This window comes from Triticum urartu, chromosome 4 (genome assembly GCF_003073215.2).
Source record: "Triticum urartu cultivar G1812 chromosome 4, Tu2.1, whole genome shotgun sequence".
Taxonomy (NCBI): domain Eukaryota; kingdom Viridiplantae; phylum Streptophyta; class Magnoliopsida; order Poales; family Poaceae; genus Triticum; species Triticum urartu.
The window spans coordinates 566,000,534-566,017,133 of NC_053025.1; positions in this window are offsets into that span (position 1 = coordinate 566,000,534).

Consider the following 16,600-nt stretch of genomic DNA (forward strand, 5'->3'; position numbering starts at 1 on the left):
TTGGTTTAAGCTTTTTGCAAACAATATTTGGTTTTGTCTTGAGACTTTTTTGTTCAGATCTAAGTATAAGTGTGGTTTCGTTTAAACCCGGCTTGGCTTTGGACGATAAGTCACCAGCATGTGACAATCATCATATATTTGGAAGTATTGGTTTCTAAGGATTGGGTTATCACCCTTACTGCACAGGTCATGTAAACCGGCAGTACAAATTGAATATCACATTGGTTATATGTGGGATATTATGACCCGCCCTGAGGTAAACCGCCAAGGGGTCTTGTGATTTACTTGTGTGTAGGATAAGACTACATTTGGGTGGTTACCCGCCCTGGCTTTTGACGTTAAGTCGCCAGGGCATATGTTGCTTAAACTCTATGCAGGATTTACAGAGCTATGACTTACATAAATAATTAAGTTCCAACCCATCGTCAAAGATTGAAATTGGTGTCTCAAAATGGTATCAATTCTTGATTTTCTCAAAGGCTATAAGCTGCCAGATTATAAAAATTCCGGTTTACAATGGAGGCATATTAAATCATCATCGGCCAAGAGCCATCGGGTATTTAAACTCTAGGTTTACTTATCAACAGATGAGGTTTTCAAAGTCGCTTTAGCGCAATGGCTATTATATTATCAATGGATATGATTTATTCTACAATTGAAGGAATAGTCCCGAGTCGCTGCAGGCTTACGACCCGACACTTCAGGGCTACATTATTCAAGTTGAGGTTATATCAAATATGCAAGTCTCATGTCGCTGCAAGCATGCACCATGACACTTGGGGTCTAATGTAAAGTCATTTTTGAGCAACTTATTGAAGACCCGACTCATCCCATTGTAATGAGCCGGCCCTCGGGGGCTACCAATTGCTCCTGTCAAAAATTCATGGTACACAAGCCTCAGTTCATTATATTGAAAGATCCACTACTCAGTTGGTAGAGTACAAAGCTCTTAAACTTGTGGACGTGGGTTCAAGCCCCATGGTGGATATTACATCATATGATGTTATTATCAATGAAGAATATACAAAGTCTCAGCTCAGTAATATCTTACTGAGCCGGCCTTTGGGGGCTACACGTTGCTGCTCAAGTTTACATGATCATATTTACAAAGTCCTTGCTCATTAATGCATAATGACCCAGCCCTTGGGGGCTACAGTGGTGGAAGTTTTATGAGCATAAAGCAATTACAAGTCTCAGGTTGCTGCAAGCATGACAACCCGGCACTTGGGGGCTACATGTGTGGAATATTCAGTTTATATGATTGAGATGAACAAACCAGTTTTCTTCAAGGTTGCAACACTTATATTGGAGCAAGTCTTAAGCTATCACTATGTTCTCCTCTTAAGACTTGGGGGCTACATGTATTATGCATATAAAGAAGGAACGTCTTCAAATTATCGGTTTTGAGCAAATTAGGAAGATCAATTACATGACCCGGTGTCAACAATAATTATGACCCGACATCGTCTATTTTATAACCCGGCAATTTTGGTAATGATAAAACAACAAGTTTTACATCTTCAAGCCAGCTGAAAGTCAGATGAGTATTTCAAGACCAATATTTTTTAAGCCGACGCTTTGGAAGCCGATTCAAGTGGATTATTTCTTACAACATTTCTCTACAAGAGACCAATGTCAGCAAATTGACTCTGAAGCTGGCCTATTGACCCGGATTTCTTAAAAGAAGTATCTAGATTTTTTATTCACAAAGTTTGAATGTATCTACTAAAGGAGATTTGCTATGAGTTCATGGGCATATATCAAGAAGGAAATGACAAGGACTTAACGATGATCAAATGTCGGCTCAGAAGAACCTTCGACCCGGCGTGTAATCTATTAAAGTTGGTCTTGATTTGCAGGACCAGTTTAACATGGATAAATCCAAATTAAACTAGGGGCTAATGTCGGGGATATACCCCGCGGTATCACCCGACCGGACTTGGCGGCTCACAGATACCTGGCGAGTATTTGGTGACTTACTGATGACCCCGACGGCGGGTCAGATAGATGACAAGGCCCAAGGCCCAGAAGGCCGGTTCATGTGATGGTGGGCCGGATTAAGAGGAAAGCGTAAGGAACATTCCCTTACAAAAGAAGCAAGACTAGGACTCCGCTTGTAATAGAGTAATCCTAATCCTACTAGGACTAGTCATGTAACCTGCCCCTTAAACATACACTGGTAGAAAAAGGGCCTATAGTCCCGGTTCGTAAGGGCCTTTAGTCCCGGTTCCGGAACCGGGACTAAAGTGTCGGTACTAATACCTCCCCCCTTTAGTCCCGGTTCAATCCAGAACCGGGACTAAAGGCCCTCCACGTGGGCAGTGCGTAGAGCCCAGTCAGGAGACCCTTTGGTCCCGGTTGGTGGCACCAACCGGGACCAATAGGCATCCATGCGTCAGCACTTCTGTGGCTGGGGTTTTTGTTTTTTTAAGGGGGGGGGTTGGGGGTTTTGTGGGGTTAATTTAGGTGTTTCATATATTGTGTTAGCTAGTTATAATTAATAGAGAGAAGTGTCCTCTCTTATGTCCGTGCTTGGTCGACGCTACGTACTATACATACGTATATAGAGAGGACTAGACACGCTAGCTAGCTAGTAAGCAAACGAAGGAAACAGAAGATCGTCATGAACATATATGCATATATACAGAGAGAAGTGATATCGACCACCTCTCCTTCTCCGAGAGATTGGTCGAACAACAAGTTCTCGTATATCTATCTGACACTACCGGCTACATATATACAATAATTATCTCTTACAAATATAATCATACGGACTCAGGGTCCACATAGAATTCTCCGTCTTCAGGGATCACGTGGTCAAGAAAGAATGCCGCCAATTCCTCTTGAATTGCTCGCATGCGAGCTGGTTCTAGGAGTTCATCCCGCTTCCGAAACATCTAATTTGAAGAAGGGGGTCAATACATATATATATATATATAAATGAATGAAACTCAACACAAATGATGGTAATAAAATAAAATTGTGAATGTTGTTATTTACGTACTTCATATTGTTCGTTAGAGTACCCGCCCCGCTCACAGGTCGTGTGGCGGATGGACTCGCAGATGTAGTATCCACAGAAATCATTCCCTTGTTCCTGCCACAACCACTTTACAAGAAATAGAGGTCAATCAAACTGATAAGCAAGAATGCTAAATGGTATTGATGAAACTAGCGCTTGAATCACTAGGAGATGCGCGGAACATGCTACTATAGTACTTACTTTCGGGTGTCTAAATTCCAGCTCCTTCGGCAGTCCCGGAACTGTTTTGGTGAATTTTCTCCAAACCCTGCCGGACAAAGAAAACAATTACTTGATATCAGGAAATGAACAAAGTTGCTGATATGGTGGATAATGATCGATTTAACTTACTTCTTGAGGATTTCAGTCATGTCCGCATACTCCTTGGGATCTTTTCGTTTAGAGTCCAAGACGGTTACTACTCCCTGCTCAAGCTTAATCTCTAGGAGAATATAGTGGTAACTGCACACACATGCATAACTCATCAATTACATTACTATAACCTTGACTAATATATAAGGGAAACCGAATACGCACAAGACAGTAACACTCACCTGAAGTTGTAAGGAAAGAGTATTATATCTTTGTTTTGATTTATTACGAACGATCGTAGCAAGTTGGCCTCGGTAGCTGTGGCATGAAGTTTAACCTCAGTTGCATCTATGAGATATGTGTTAATGAACCCAATATCACCGACTTGTCTTTTCTTCAATTCGGCGATCTTCAATCTGCATAATATAATGAGGATGATTATAAATACATGCAATGAAAGAGCTAAGCTATATAGAGAAACTTAATGACAGAAGTAGTACTACTTACAGACAGTAGCAGGCGACCGTTGTTTTATCGAGGGCCAATTGATTGAAAAACTGATAGAACTCCTCAAATGGAACAGGCAACAGATCAATTCCAACGAGGTCATGCTCCGGTTTAACTCTCGCATACAAAGTACTCCTCCCCCCAGAGTCTCTGCAGATTTTCAAGTACCAATCATGCAATCTTCGCATCATCGTTGATAGAGATCTTTCATCTTTGATGAGAGGCTTCCCGTACTCGTATCTTTGTATCTGCACCTCCATGGGTTTATAATGTACTTCGTCGGGCAGGTAATCTGCAAGATTGCTATAACCGGGCACCATCCTCGAATCATTATCGACGTTGTGGCTAGGCACCTTGAGCGGGGGGCACGATTGCTTCGCTTGTTCGCCGAGCTGGGCAATTTGTTTCCCATCTCGTCGTTCTTTCAGCCTTTTATCACTGACAGTACTTCCCGACCGCTCCGCTTCGGCAAATTCCTTTCCAATAATGCGGTCATAGTTTCCTTTCGGCGGATCAGACTTCGGTGGTTTTGTCAGGGCAGCCAGAGTGCGCTTCACTTTCACCCGATCTACCTTCTCCTCCGGAGGTGGATGTTTCTTTGCTTTCACCCCTTCAAAGAAGTTCCTCACTTCTTCGCGCGATCTCGGCGTTCTCCTCCAGGGTCCTCTCATATGGTAACTTCTCTGGAGTCTTCAGAGAAGGACCGAATCTGTATGTCCTCCTGCCTCTGGTTGTACTGCTAGACGCCGACCGAGCAGACGGAGCGGTTGTCTTCTTTACTTGCTTAAGCGGCGGAGGAGAAGGACTACGACGCGCCGGAGCAGCTGGAGCGGCGGCAGGTCTCTTCCGCCCTTGCTGACGAGGCGGAGAAGGAGGAGGCTGGCTGCTCGGGCGCGTCGGCGCAGGCGGAGAAGGAGGCGGAGTGCCGCTACGCGCCGGAGAAGGAGCCGGCCGAGGGCCCTGATCGTCACTCGCCGGAGGAGGAGGCGGTGGAGGCGGAGTGCCCTGACTCGCCGGAGGAGGAGGAGGAGGCGGTGGCGTCCAGTTTGGAAGGTTGATGAGCTCCTTCCGCCATAGGCATGGAGTCTTCAGAGCAGACCCCAGCCGAGTCTCCCCTTCACCGGTAGGGTGGTCAAGCTGGAGGTCCTCAAATCCCTCCGTTATCTCATCCACCATCACCCTAGCATATCCTTCTGGAATCGGCCGGCAGTGAAAAGTTGCGCCGGGTTCAGTAGGATAAACAGAGCCAACAGCCGCCTTGACCTTCAAATTCATCCATTGCGTCATAAGGTGGCAGTTTTGAGACTCCGTTATAGCATCCATGGGATAGCTGGCAGGAGCCGTCAAGGCATGCTCCAGCTGAAGCAGCTCGGTGGAAGCCACGCTGCTTCTGCACTGAGATGGCGGGGTAGCTTCGGGGGAGGCTTCGGCAGTACGTTTGCTGCGATTTGCTTCTCGTTCCTCTATCGCGTCTACCCTTGCTTGCAGCGCCTGTATTTGGGTCTGCTGCACTTTTTTCCTCCTCTCATGGGATTTGTAACCGCCTGCGTCCGGAAACCCAAACTTCCACGGAATGGAGCCTGGCGTGCCTCGTGTCCGTCCAGGGTGCTCAGGATTCCCGAGGGCCATTGTGAGCTCGTCGTTCTCTCTGTCTGGAAAGAACGTCCCTTCCTGCGCTGCTTTGATATACTGCTTAAGCTTACTGACTGGTATGTCCATTTGATCGTTCGTCCAAATGCACTTCCCTGTTACAGGGTCCAGTGTTCCGCCAGCCCCGAAGAACCAAGTCCGGCAACGGTATGGCCAGTTAATTGTCTCTGGTTCGATCCCTTTATGAACCAGATCATTCTCAGTCTTGGACCACTTAGGCCGGGCTACGAGGTAGCCACCTGACCCCGTGCGATGGTGAAGCTTCTTCTTCGCAGCATTTTGCATGTTTGTCGCCGACATCTTCTTACTCTTTTCTGATGTCTTGTGGGCCACAAATGCGGGCCAGTGATCTCTGATCTTCTCATATCTTCCCTTGAATTCTGGTGTCTCATTATTTTCAACAAACTTATTCAGCTCTTTCTTCCACCTCCTGAATAGTTCTGCCATCCTCTTCAGAGCAAAAGACTTGATTAATTTCTCTTTAACTGGGTTCTCTGGATTATCCTCAGGCGGTAGGGTGAAATTTGACTTTAGCTCAGTCCAAAGATCATTTTTCTGCATATCATTGACATAAGACACCTCAGGGTCTTCTGTAGACGGCTTAAACCATTGCTGGATGCTTATCGGGATCTTGTCCCTAACCAGAACCCCGCACTGAGAAACAAATGCGCTCTTTGTCTGGAGGGGTTCAATAGGTTGGCCGTCGGGCGCGATTGCTATGATCTCAAACTTTTCATCCGAGCTCAACTTTTTCTTCGGGCCTCGTCTCTTTACCGAAGTTGTGCTCGATTCGGAGGGCTAGAAAAAAGAACAAAGACTTAATTAATATGTGTACATACCAAAACAATGAATGCATCAATCAGCTAGTCAGCATAGGCTTAACTAATATATATACCTGGCCGGACTCGGTTCGGTCACCGGAGCCGTCATCACGGTCGCCTTCTTGCACCGGCATTGGGTCACCGGAGCCGTCCTCATGTTCTTCTTCTTGCACCGGCATTAGGTCACCGTAGCCAGCTTGTTCACCCTCTCCTTCCAGACCATCGGTTTCGTTGAGAAACAACGAGATGGCATCACTTCCTTCTGCGATTATGTCCCTCAACAACGCTTCTTTTGTTGCTTCGTCTAGGGCGGTGTCCATAGTTTCTACAAATATTTACAACATGGCAATTATTATTCAAACATGACAGATGGATATATTAGTGCCAAACGTAGAACTAGCTATCTAATCATAGTACGCTATCGGGAGGGGGTATATATCGACAACGACGACACTACATCTATGTCCCTCGACGACCCTCGTTCCCGATAAAAAAAGAGGAAGAAGAAGAAAAATAAGAGGAGAAGAAAGAATAGAGGAGAAGAACCCTCGACCCCTAGACGACCCTCTTCTTCCTCTCATGTTCGAGAGGATCGCCGAGGGGTCGGGAGGTTGCCTAGTGTCAAAGGATTCAACAAAACCATGTCTTCATCATTAGGCGAAAGTAACATGTGCATGATGGTACGAAGCTCTTCAAAGTTATTCTGGAACGGAGTCCCAGATAGGATAATTCACTTTTTGGTACAAAGTTCAGAAAGAGCCTTCCGAATATCGCTATTTGGAAGGCCTTTGCTGAATTCGTACCAAAAGGCGGATTATTCTATCCGGGACTCCATTCCAGAACAACTTTGCAGAACTTCGTACCAATATGCCCTGGTTACTTCCGGCTAATGATGAAGGCATGGATTTCTTCAATACTTTGACACTAGGAAACCTCTCTCGACCCCTCGGCGATCCTCGACCCCTCGAACCCTCGACGACCCTGGAACCCTCGACCCCTAGACGATCCTCTTCTTCCTCTCATGTTCGAGAGGATCGCCGAGGAGTCGGGAGGTTGCCTAGTGTCAAAGGATTCAACAAAACCATGTCTTCATCATTAGGCGAAAGTAACATGTGCATGATGGTACGAAGCTCTTCAAAGTTGTTCTGGAACGGAGTCCCAGATAGGATAATTCGCTTTTTGGTACAAAGTTCAGCAAGAGCCTTCCGAATATCGCTATTTGGAAGGCCTTTGCTGAATTCGTATCAAAAAGCGGATTATTCTATCCGGGACTCCATTCCAGAATAACTTTGCAGAACTTCGTACCAACATGCCCTGATTACTTCCGGCTAATGATGAAGCCATGGATTTCTTCAATACTTTGACACTAGGAAACCTCTCTCTACTTCCGGCTAATAAGAAGAAGAAGAAGAAGAAGAAGAAGAAAAGAAGAAAAAAAAAGAGGAGAAGAAGAAAGGAATAGCGGAGAAAAGAGAAAATAGAATATATATTCTATTTTCTCTTCTTCTCCACTATTCCTTTCTTCTTCTCCTCTTCTTTTTCTTCTTTTTTCTTCTTCTTATTTATTTCTCCTCTTCTTTTCGGTAGAGGAAACCCTAAATAGCTAGCAAGTATCATGGGTGTGAGATACATGTGGCCTTCGGTGTCGGACACTACATCCACGTCCCACAAGTGACGTGGGCGTCGAAGCCCGCGCCACTTGTGGGATGTGGGTGTAGTGTCCGACACCGACGGTACATGTATCTCACACCGACGATACTTTCTATTTAGGGTTTCTCCTCTACCGCTCCTCGACCTCTCGACGACCCTCGTTCCCGATAAAATAAAGAGGAAGAAGAAGAAGAAAAAAGAAGAAAAGAAAGAATAGAGGAGAAGACTTCCTCTTCTTCCTCTCCTCTTCTTCTCCCTCTTCTTCCCCTTCTTCCTCGCCTCTCTCATGAATGTCCGACGTTCTCGACCCCCCCCCCCATGTGTCGAAGAAAAAAAATAAGAAAAAAAGAGGAGAAGAAGAAAGGAATAGAGGAGAAAAGAGAAAATAGAATATATATTCTAATTTTCTCTTCTTCTCCTCTATTCCTTTATTCTTCTCCTCTTCCTTTTCTTCCTCTCCTCGTCTTCTCCTTCTTCTTCTCCTTCTTTCTCTACTTATTTTCCTTTTCCTTATTTTACTTTTTCCTCTCCACTAACATCATCATATATATGAAAAAATGCATATATGAAAAAAAACATCATCATATATATCATCTATCATCTATGAACAAAAATATTCCTAGATACATAAAAAATTTCTACAAATGAAAATAACCTAAAAAAATCATATGATCATCTATGAACAAAAAAACATCATTTGATCATCTATCATCTATGAACAAAAAAAACATCATTTGATCATCTATCATCTATGAACAAAAAAATCATCATTTGATCATCTATCATCTATGAACAAAAATATTCATCATTTGATCATCTATCATCTATAAACAAAAATATTCCTAGATACATAAAAAAATTCTACAAATGAAAATAACCTAAAAAAATCATATGATCATGTATGAACAAAAAAACATCATTTGATCATCTATCATGCATCTATGAACAAAAAAATCATCATTTGATCTCTATCATCTATGAACAAAAATTTGCAAAGCGATGGCGCCGGCGGCCGGACCAAGCTAAGGAGAGGTCGGCGGCGAGGATGGCGTCGGGGCAGGGGCGCGGGCGACGGCGAGGGCGGGCCGGGGCGGCGCGCGAGCGACGGCGACGGGGGCGGGCCGGGGCGGTGCGCGGGCGACGGCGACGGGGGCGGGCCGGGGCCAGGGGCCCGGGCGACGGCGAGGGCGCGGGCGACGGCGGGCAACGGCGAGGGCGCGGGCGACGACGGGCATGGGCGAGGCGACGGCGGGCAACGGCGAGGGCGCGGGCGACGACGGGCATGGGCGAGGCGACGGCGAGGGCAAGGCAGCCTGGCGGCGTCGGCGTCGGGGCGGCAACTGCGAGAGACGGGAGTGAAAATTTCCAAAGTCTGAACTTATATAGCAAAGCCTTTAGTCCCGGTTCGTGGCACAATCCGGGACTAAAGGTGGGCATTAGTCCCGGTTGGTGCCACCAACCGGGACCAAAGGCCAATTTTTGGCAGCCCAAAGGGCGGGAAGCGGCGGCCTTTGGTCCCGGTTGGTGGTACCAACCGGGACTAAAGGGGTGCAATGGTCACGGTTGGTGGCACGAACCATGACCAATGCACCCTTTAGTCCCGGTTGGTGCCACCAACCGGGACCAATGCCCTTGTGCTGCCCGCGCCCAAAAGTTTAGTCCCACATCGCTAGCGGAAGGGCGCCGGCACTGGTTTATAAGCCCTGCTGTGCCTCTCCATTCGAGCTCCTCTCTAATGCAGGCTTTCGGGCCTAAACTTCTACTGCCCGTGGGCCTATTGGGCCTCTGCGGGCCTGAATCCTGGCCCATGTAGGGTTTCTAGTCGTATTCAGGCCGTGGAGGCCCAGTAGGTGGCATTTTTTTGGTTTTTTCTTTTTTATTTCTACATTTTTTTAGTTTTTTATTTTTTTATTTCTACTTAAAACTAAATACTTATAGTTTTTTAGTGATTTCTTTTTGCTTTTAGGTCACAAAAATTATAAACTTTCTGTTAGTGCCATTTGTTTTAAATTTTGAATAGTTTAAATTTGAATTTTTAAAAATTTGTGTGAATCACTAGTTTATGAATAACTTTACTATAAAAATAGAATTTTTTTTCTTCTTTGCTATTTATTTTTTATTTATACTTACAATTAAATACTTATAGTTTGATTTTAGGTCACAAAAATTATATTCTTTTTGCTATTGAAGAATATTATAGTTTTATTTTAGTTGGTCATAACATAATATTTTAATTGATTGTTTTTATTTTTATAAAAGTTTTGTAGTTCATTCTGTTTGCTATTAATTCATTCTTTGAGCTAAATGACTCTGAAATTGGAAAGCATTTCAAAATGAACTCTGAAAAGGTTGAAAGTTGGCATGGTATCATCATTTCACCCACATAGCATGTTCCAAAAAGTAGAGAGGGTTACAACAAAAACTTGATGCACTTCGTGTACAAAATGGACAATCACTTTCGAAGTATCAAAGTTTCGAACCATAAGACATGAAAGCATTTCAAATGAACTCTGAAAAAGTTGAAAGTTGGGATGGTATCATAATTTCACCCACATAGCATTTTCTTATTGCGGGAGAAAGTCTTCAGTTTTTCTTCGTTTGTGTCATTTGCTTATTGCGCCGTAACCATGGATAATCTTCATTGTTTATCAGGATGCTTGGGTCAGCCTTGACATTGAAGAGAGGAATTTCATGAAACTTTTCATAATCTTCAGACATGTCTATCTTGCCGTCCACTCCCAGGATGTCCCTTTTTCCTGAAAGAACTATGTGGCGCTTTGGCTCATCGTATGATGTATTCGCTTCCTTATCTTTTCTTTTTCTCGGTTTGGTAGACATGTCCTTCACATAGATAACCTGTGCCACATCATTGGCTAGGACGAACGGTTCGTCAGTGTACCCAAGATTTTTCAGATCCACTGTTGTCATTCCGTACGGTGGGTCTACCTGTACCCCGCCGCCTAACAGATTGACCCATTTGCACTTAAACAAAGGGACCTTAAAATCAGGTCCGTAGTCAAGTTCCCATATGTCCACTATGTAACCATAATATGTGTCCTTTCCGCTCTCAGTTGCTGCATCAAAGCGGACACCGCTGTTTTGGTTGGTGCTCTTTTGATCTTGGGCGATCGTGTAAAATGTATTCCCATTTATCTCGTATCCTTTTGTAAGTCAATACAGTCAAAGATGGTCCCCTGGACAACAAGTACAACTCATCACAAACAGTGTTGTCACCTCTGAGACGTGTTTCCAACCAACTGCTGAAAGTCCAGTCGTCGCACTGCTCCGGGTGTTTGGAGCGCAGACTGTTCTTGTGTTCATCGACATACGGGGTCACCAAGGTAGAGTTCTGTAGAACTGTGTAGTGTGCTTGAGACCAAGAATATTCGTCCCTGCATATTATTGAGTCTCTTCCAAGAGTGCCTTTTCCAGTCAGTCTCCCCTCATACCGCGATTTAGGGAGACCTATCTTGTTAAGGCCAGGAATGAAGTCAACACAAAACCCGATAACATCCTCTATTTGATGGCCCATGGAGATGCTTCCTTCTGGTCTAGCGCGGTTACGGACATATTTCTTTAGGACTCCCATGAACCTCTCAAAGGGGAACATATTGTGTAGAAATACGGGCCCCAGGATGACAATCTCGTCGACTAGATGAACTAGGACGTGCGTCATGATATTGAAGAAGGATGGTGGGAACACCAGCTCGAAACTGACAAGACATTGCGCCACATCACTCCTTAGCCTTGGTACGATTTCTGGATCGATCACCTTCTGAGAGATTGCATTGAGGAATGCACATAGCTTCACAATGGCTAATCGGACGTTTTCCGGTAGAAGCCCCCTCAATGCAACTGGAAGCAGTTGCGTCATAATCACGTGGCAGTCATGAGACTTTAGGTTCTGAAACTTTTTCTCTGGCATATTTATTATTCCCTTTATATTCGACGAGAAGCCAGTCGTGACCTTCATACTGAGCAGGCATTCAAAGAAGATTTCTTTCTCTTCTTTTGTAAGAGCGTAGCTGGCAGGACCTTTATACTGCTTCGGAGGCATGCCGTCTTTTTCGTGCAAATGTTGCAGGTCCTCTCGTGCCTCAGGTGTATCTTTTGTCTTCCCATACACGCCCAAGAAGCCTAGCAGGTTCACGCAAAGGTTCTTCGTCACATGCATCACGTCGATTGAGGAGCGGACCTCTAGGTCTTTCCAGTAGGGTAGGTCCCAAAATATAGATTTCTTCTTCCACATGGGTGCGTGTCCCTCAGCGTCATTCGGAACAGCTAGTCCACCGGGACCCTTTCCAAAGATTACGTAGTGTAAATCATTGACCATAGCAAGCACGTGATCACCGGTGCGCATGGCAGGCTTCTTCCGGTGATCTACCTCGCCTTTGAAATGCTTGCCTTTCTTTCGACATTGATGGTTGGTCAGAAGAAATCGACGATGGCCCAGGTACACATTCTTCCTGCATTTGTCCAGGTATATACTTTCAGTGTCATCTAAACAGTGCGTGCATGCGTGGTATCCTTTGTTTGTCTGTCCTGAAAGGTTACTGAGAGCGGGCCAATCGTTGATGGTCACGAACAGCAACTCCTTAAGGTTAAATTCCTCCTGTCTGTGCTCATCCCACGTACGTACACCGTTTCCATTCCACAGCTGTAAAAGTTCTTCAACTAATGGCCTTAGGTACACATCAATTTCGTTGCCGGGTTGCTTAGGGCCTTGGATGAGAACTGGCATCATAATGAACTTCCGCTTCATGCACATCCAAGGAGGAAGGTTATACATACATAGAGTCACGGGCCAGGTGCTGTGATTGCTGCTCTGCTCCCCGAAAGGATTAATGCCATCCGCGCTTAAAGCAAACCATACATTCCTTGGGTCCTTTGCAAACTCATCCCAGTACTTTCTCTCGATTTTTCTCCACTGCGACCCGTCAGCGGGTGCTCTCAACTTCCCATCTTTCTTTCGGTTCTCACTGTGCCATCGCATCAACTTGGCATGCTCTTCGTTTCTGAACAGACGTTTCAACTGTGGTATTATAGGAGCATACCACATCACCTTCGCAGGAACCCTCTTCCTGAGGGGCTCGCCGTCAACATCACCAGGGTAATCTCGTCTGATCTTATACCGCAACGCACCGCATACCGGGCATGCGTTTAGATCCTTGTATGCACCGCGGTAGAGGATGCAGTCATTAGGGCATGCATGTATCTTCTCCACCTCCAATCCTAGAGGGCATACGACCTTCTTTGCTGCGTATGTACTGTCGGGCAATTCGTTATCCTTTGGAAGCTTCTGTCAGCCACAGCATTCTCTGCCTTCCACTGCAGCACTTCCAGTACGGTACCGAGCTTTGTGTTGCCATCTTCGCAATCGGGGTATAAACCTTTTTTGTGATCCTCTAACATGCGATCGAACTTCAGCTTCTCCTTTTGACTAATGCATTGCGTCCTTGCATCGACAATGACCCGGCGGAGATCATCATCATCGGGCACATCGTCTGGTTCCTCTTGATCTTCAGCAGCTTCACCCGTGGCAGCATCATTGGGCACATCGTCTGGTTCCTCTTGATCTTCACCAGCTCCCCCCGTTGCAGCATCACCGTATTCAGGGGGCACATAGTTGTCATCGTACTCTTCTTCTTCGCCGTCTTCCATCATAACCCCTATTTCTCCGTGCCTCGTCCAAACATTATAGTGTGGCATGAAACCCTTGTAAAGCAGGTGGGAGTGAAGGATTTTCCGGTTAGAGTAAGTCCTCGTATTCCCACATTCAGTGCATGGACAACACATAAAACCATTCTGCTTGTTTGCCTCAGCCGCATCGAGAAACTCATGCACGCCCTTAATGTACTCGCGGGTGTGTCTGTCACCGTACATCCATTGCCGGTTCATCTGCGTGCATTATATATAATTAAGTGTCCAAATTAATAGAAGTGTACAAATCTCGAGGAAAATGGAGCTTGGAGGTCGAGCTTCGAGAGGAGAAAGCTTAAGTAGTGTGGCTCGGGCATTCCATCGAACACCTCATGTGCATAGGAGGTGAGCTAGAGCACCACAAAGCCCTCTCCCCTCGGCCAGAAAAAACAGAGCACTGTGCTCTGCTCTTGCGCGAGGGGGTATATATAGGCACCTCATTGGTCCCGGTTGGTGGCATGAACCGGGACTAAAGGGGAGCCTTTGGTCCCGGTTCAAGCCACCAACCGGGACCAATGGTGGTGGGCCAGGAGCGAGGCCCATTGGTCCCGGTTCGTCCCACCAACTGGGACCAAAAGGTCCAGACGAACCGGGACCAATGGCCCACGTGGCCCGGCCGGCCCCCTGGGCTCACGAACCGGGACCAATGCCCACATTGGTCCCGGTTCTACACTGAACCGGGACTAATGGGCTGAGCCGGCCTGGACCATTGCCCTGTTTTCTACTAGTGATATATAAGGAGGGTGGGGCACCCCAAAGAGGACAAGCAAAAAAGAAACAATCTCTAGGGATAGACACCAAGAGCCGGCTTACCGGTGACTCCCTCATGAACATAATGAGATCTAGCCACAAACAGCATGTAGGGCTATTACCGGATGATGTTTTCCGGGGCCCGAAGCTGTCTAAATCCTTATCTTGTGTTGCGTCTCTCGATTCCACTCAACCCCTCTCAAGCTACTACAAAGATGTGTTTGCCTCACGACTAAGTCCTACACTAGGACATCCGCCGTGACAAAATCACCACAGCCGGTCTCTCCTATTCCTGCCAATGCTAAAGTTCAATGCATAATTGACGAGGACGACGGTCCTGGAATGAAGAGACAGTGTGTGCCTTCTTTAGGAATGACATCGCCTATGAGATTCTTCGGATCCCTATCAACAGTCATGGCGAGTATTTTGTTTGATGGTTGTCGGTGCATAAAAGGAGGGGTCCTATTTTGTACCCCTTTACTTGTGCGCGGGCAGTTGGAGCCGCGCCTGCGGCCACACCTAGCGGGGCAGAGGAAGGAAGCAAAGCCACAAGACAACCAGAGCAACGCCAAGCCAGAAACACAAAGAGAAGAAGGGCGAGGTGAGCTCCCCCGGCAAGGCCCTTGCCGGGGCGGCCTCCATAGCCCCGGTAAGAACCTTGCCGGGGCAACTTGCCCAACACCAGCAGAGCCGCGACCCTTGAGCCTAAGGGTTCCAACACCATCAACCACTTTGGAACCGAGGCTCGGGAGGCACCTCCATGGTGGCATGCAAATCTTTGTGGAGACCAGGAGTACGCAAGACTAGATGATGACCAGAAGACGACGATCCTCGGCAAGATCCTTGCCATGGATACCCACGAGACCCCCAGCAAGCCCCTTGCCTGGGGCAACCAGGATGCCGTAGCAAGACCCATGCCGGGGCCCCGGCAAGACTCTCTCAATCCCGCTCTTTCCAAAGCCCCGCGCCAGCCAACCGTAGCAAAAAGGGATTCCTCGTGATCCCGTAGGTGTCGTTTCCCCCGACAATGGTCTTTCACAACGTTTGGGGAATATACTGTATGACCGGCCTACAATTTGGCTCGAGACCATTATTTTATTTTTAGAAACCTATATTGGAGGTGTTATGGCCCGTGCAAAATAAAAAATGGCCATGCCATATGTAAATATTGTTCAGCTTATTCCAAAGTGGGATGTAGATGCACCATATTTTGATTGAAGACAAAGGATTATTTGTCGATTTATATGAATTAAGAAATTGATATCATGTCATAAAATTGTGAATCTAAGGTCCGGCTTGGAGCAAAAGGAAATCTTGGAGTTTCGAAGAATTAAAATTCGTATAGGAAATATTTCTACATGCCATTTAGAACAAAGGAATGGTTCTCCAAGATTCCTATGAAATCTATGGAATGAAGCGATTTATAGAAATTTTGGAGGAAATCAAACGTGAGGTTTTGCCTCATGTCCTTTTTCTCCTTATGTTTAGAACTCACGCATTTTTTCTGTGCTGTTTCAAATGGTTGTTTTGGAGTATTCTTGGAGGATATTCAGGTGAATCATGCATTGTTTTTTCGTTCCCACATTCAAACAGGGTCTTATTCCACCCAATCAAAAAATAAAAACAGGGCCTAATTCCATCTTTTACAAACTAACTTAGATTCCTTCGTGCTCCAACTCAAGGATCGAAATACGGGAAGCCTGCCAGGAATCCAGCACTAGCTACCTTTGAGCCTGTGAAAGGGTTGCCCAACATTTCTTTCTATTTTCCAGTATAAAAACAAGCAAAAGGGTCCCTGACGAACCGCAGCAAAAGAGAGGAAGAGCCAGAGCGAAATTTAAGATAGTTCAGAGAGCTGAAGAAAATGAAGGAACACTTGTTCAGACTTCAGAGAGCTGAGAAAGTAAAGATAGTTCAGACTTGAGAGAGCTGACAGGAAAGAGAAGTCCTACGAAGCCCTAGAAGGCTAGCCGCTAGCACGCGATGCCATAATGAAGTCGTCTATTCCTCCACACTGCCGTCGACACGTGTATACGTCCTATCCCGCCTCGATCAAACTTTATCCATCACCCACGTCTGCTCTCTGATGTGCGGACACCTTTACTGGCCCCCATTTCCTCGCTGTGGAGATGGATTCCGGTCCGGATCGGCACTGTTGCGTGTCCAGCGAGGGGCCGACTCGCCACGA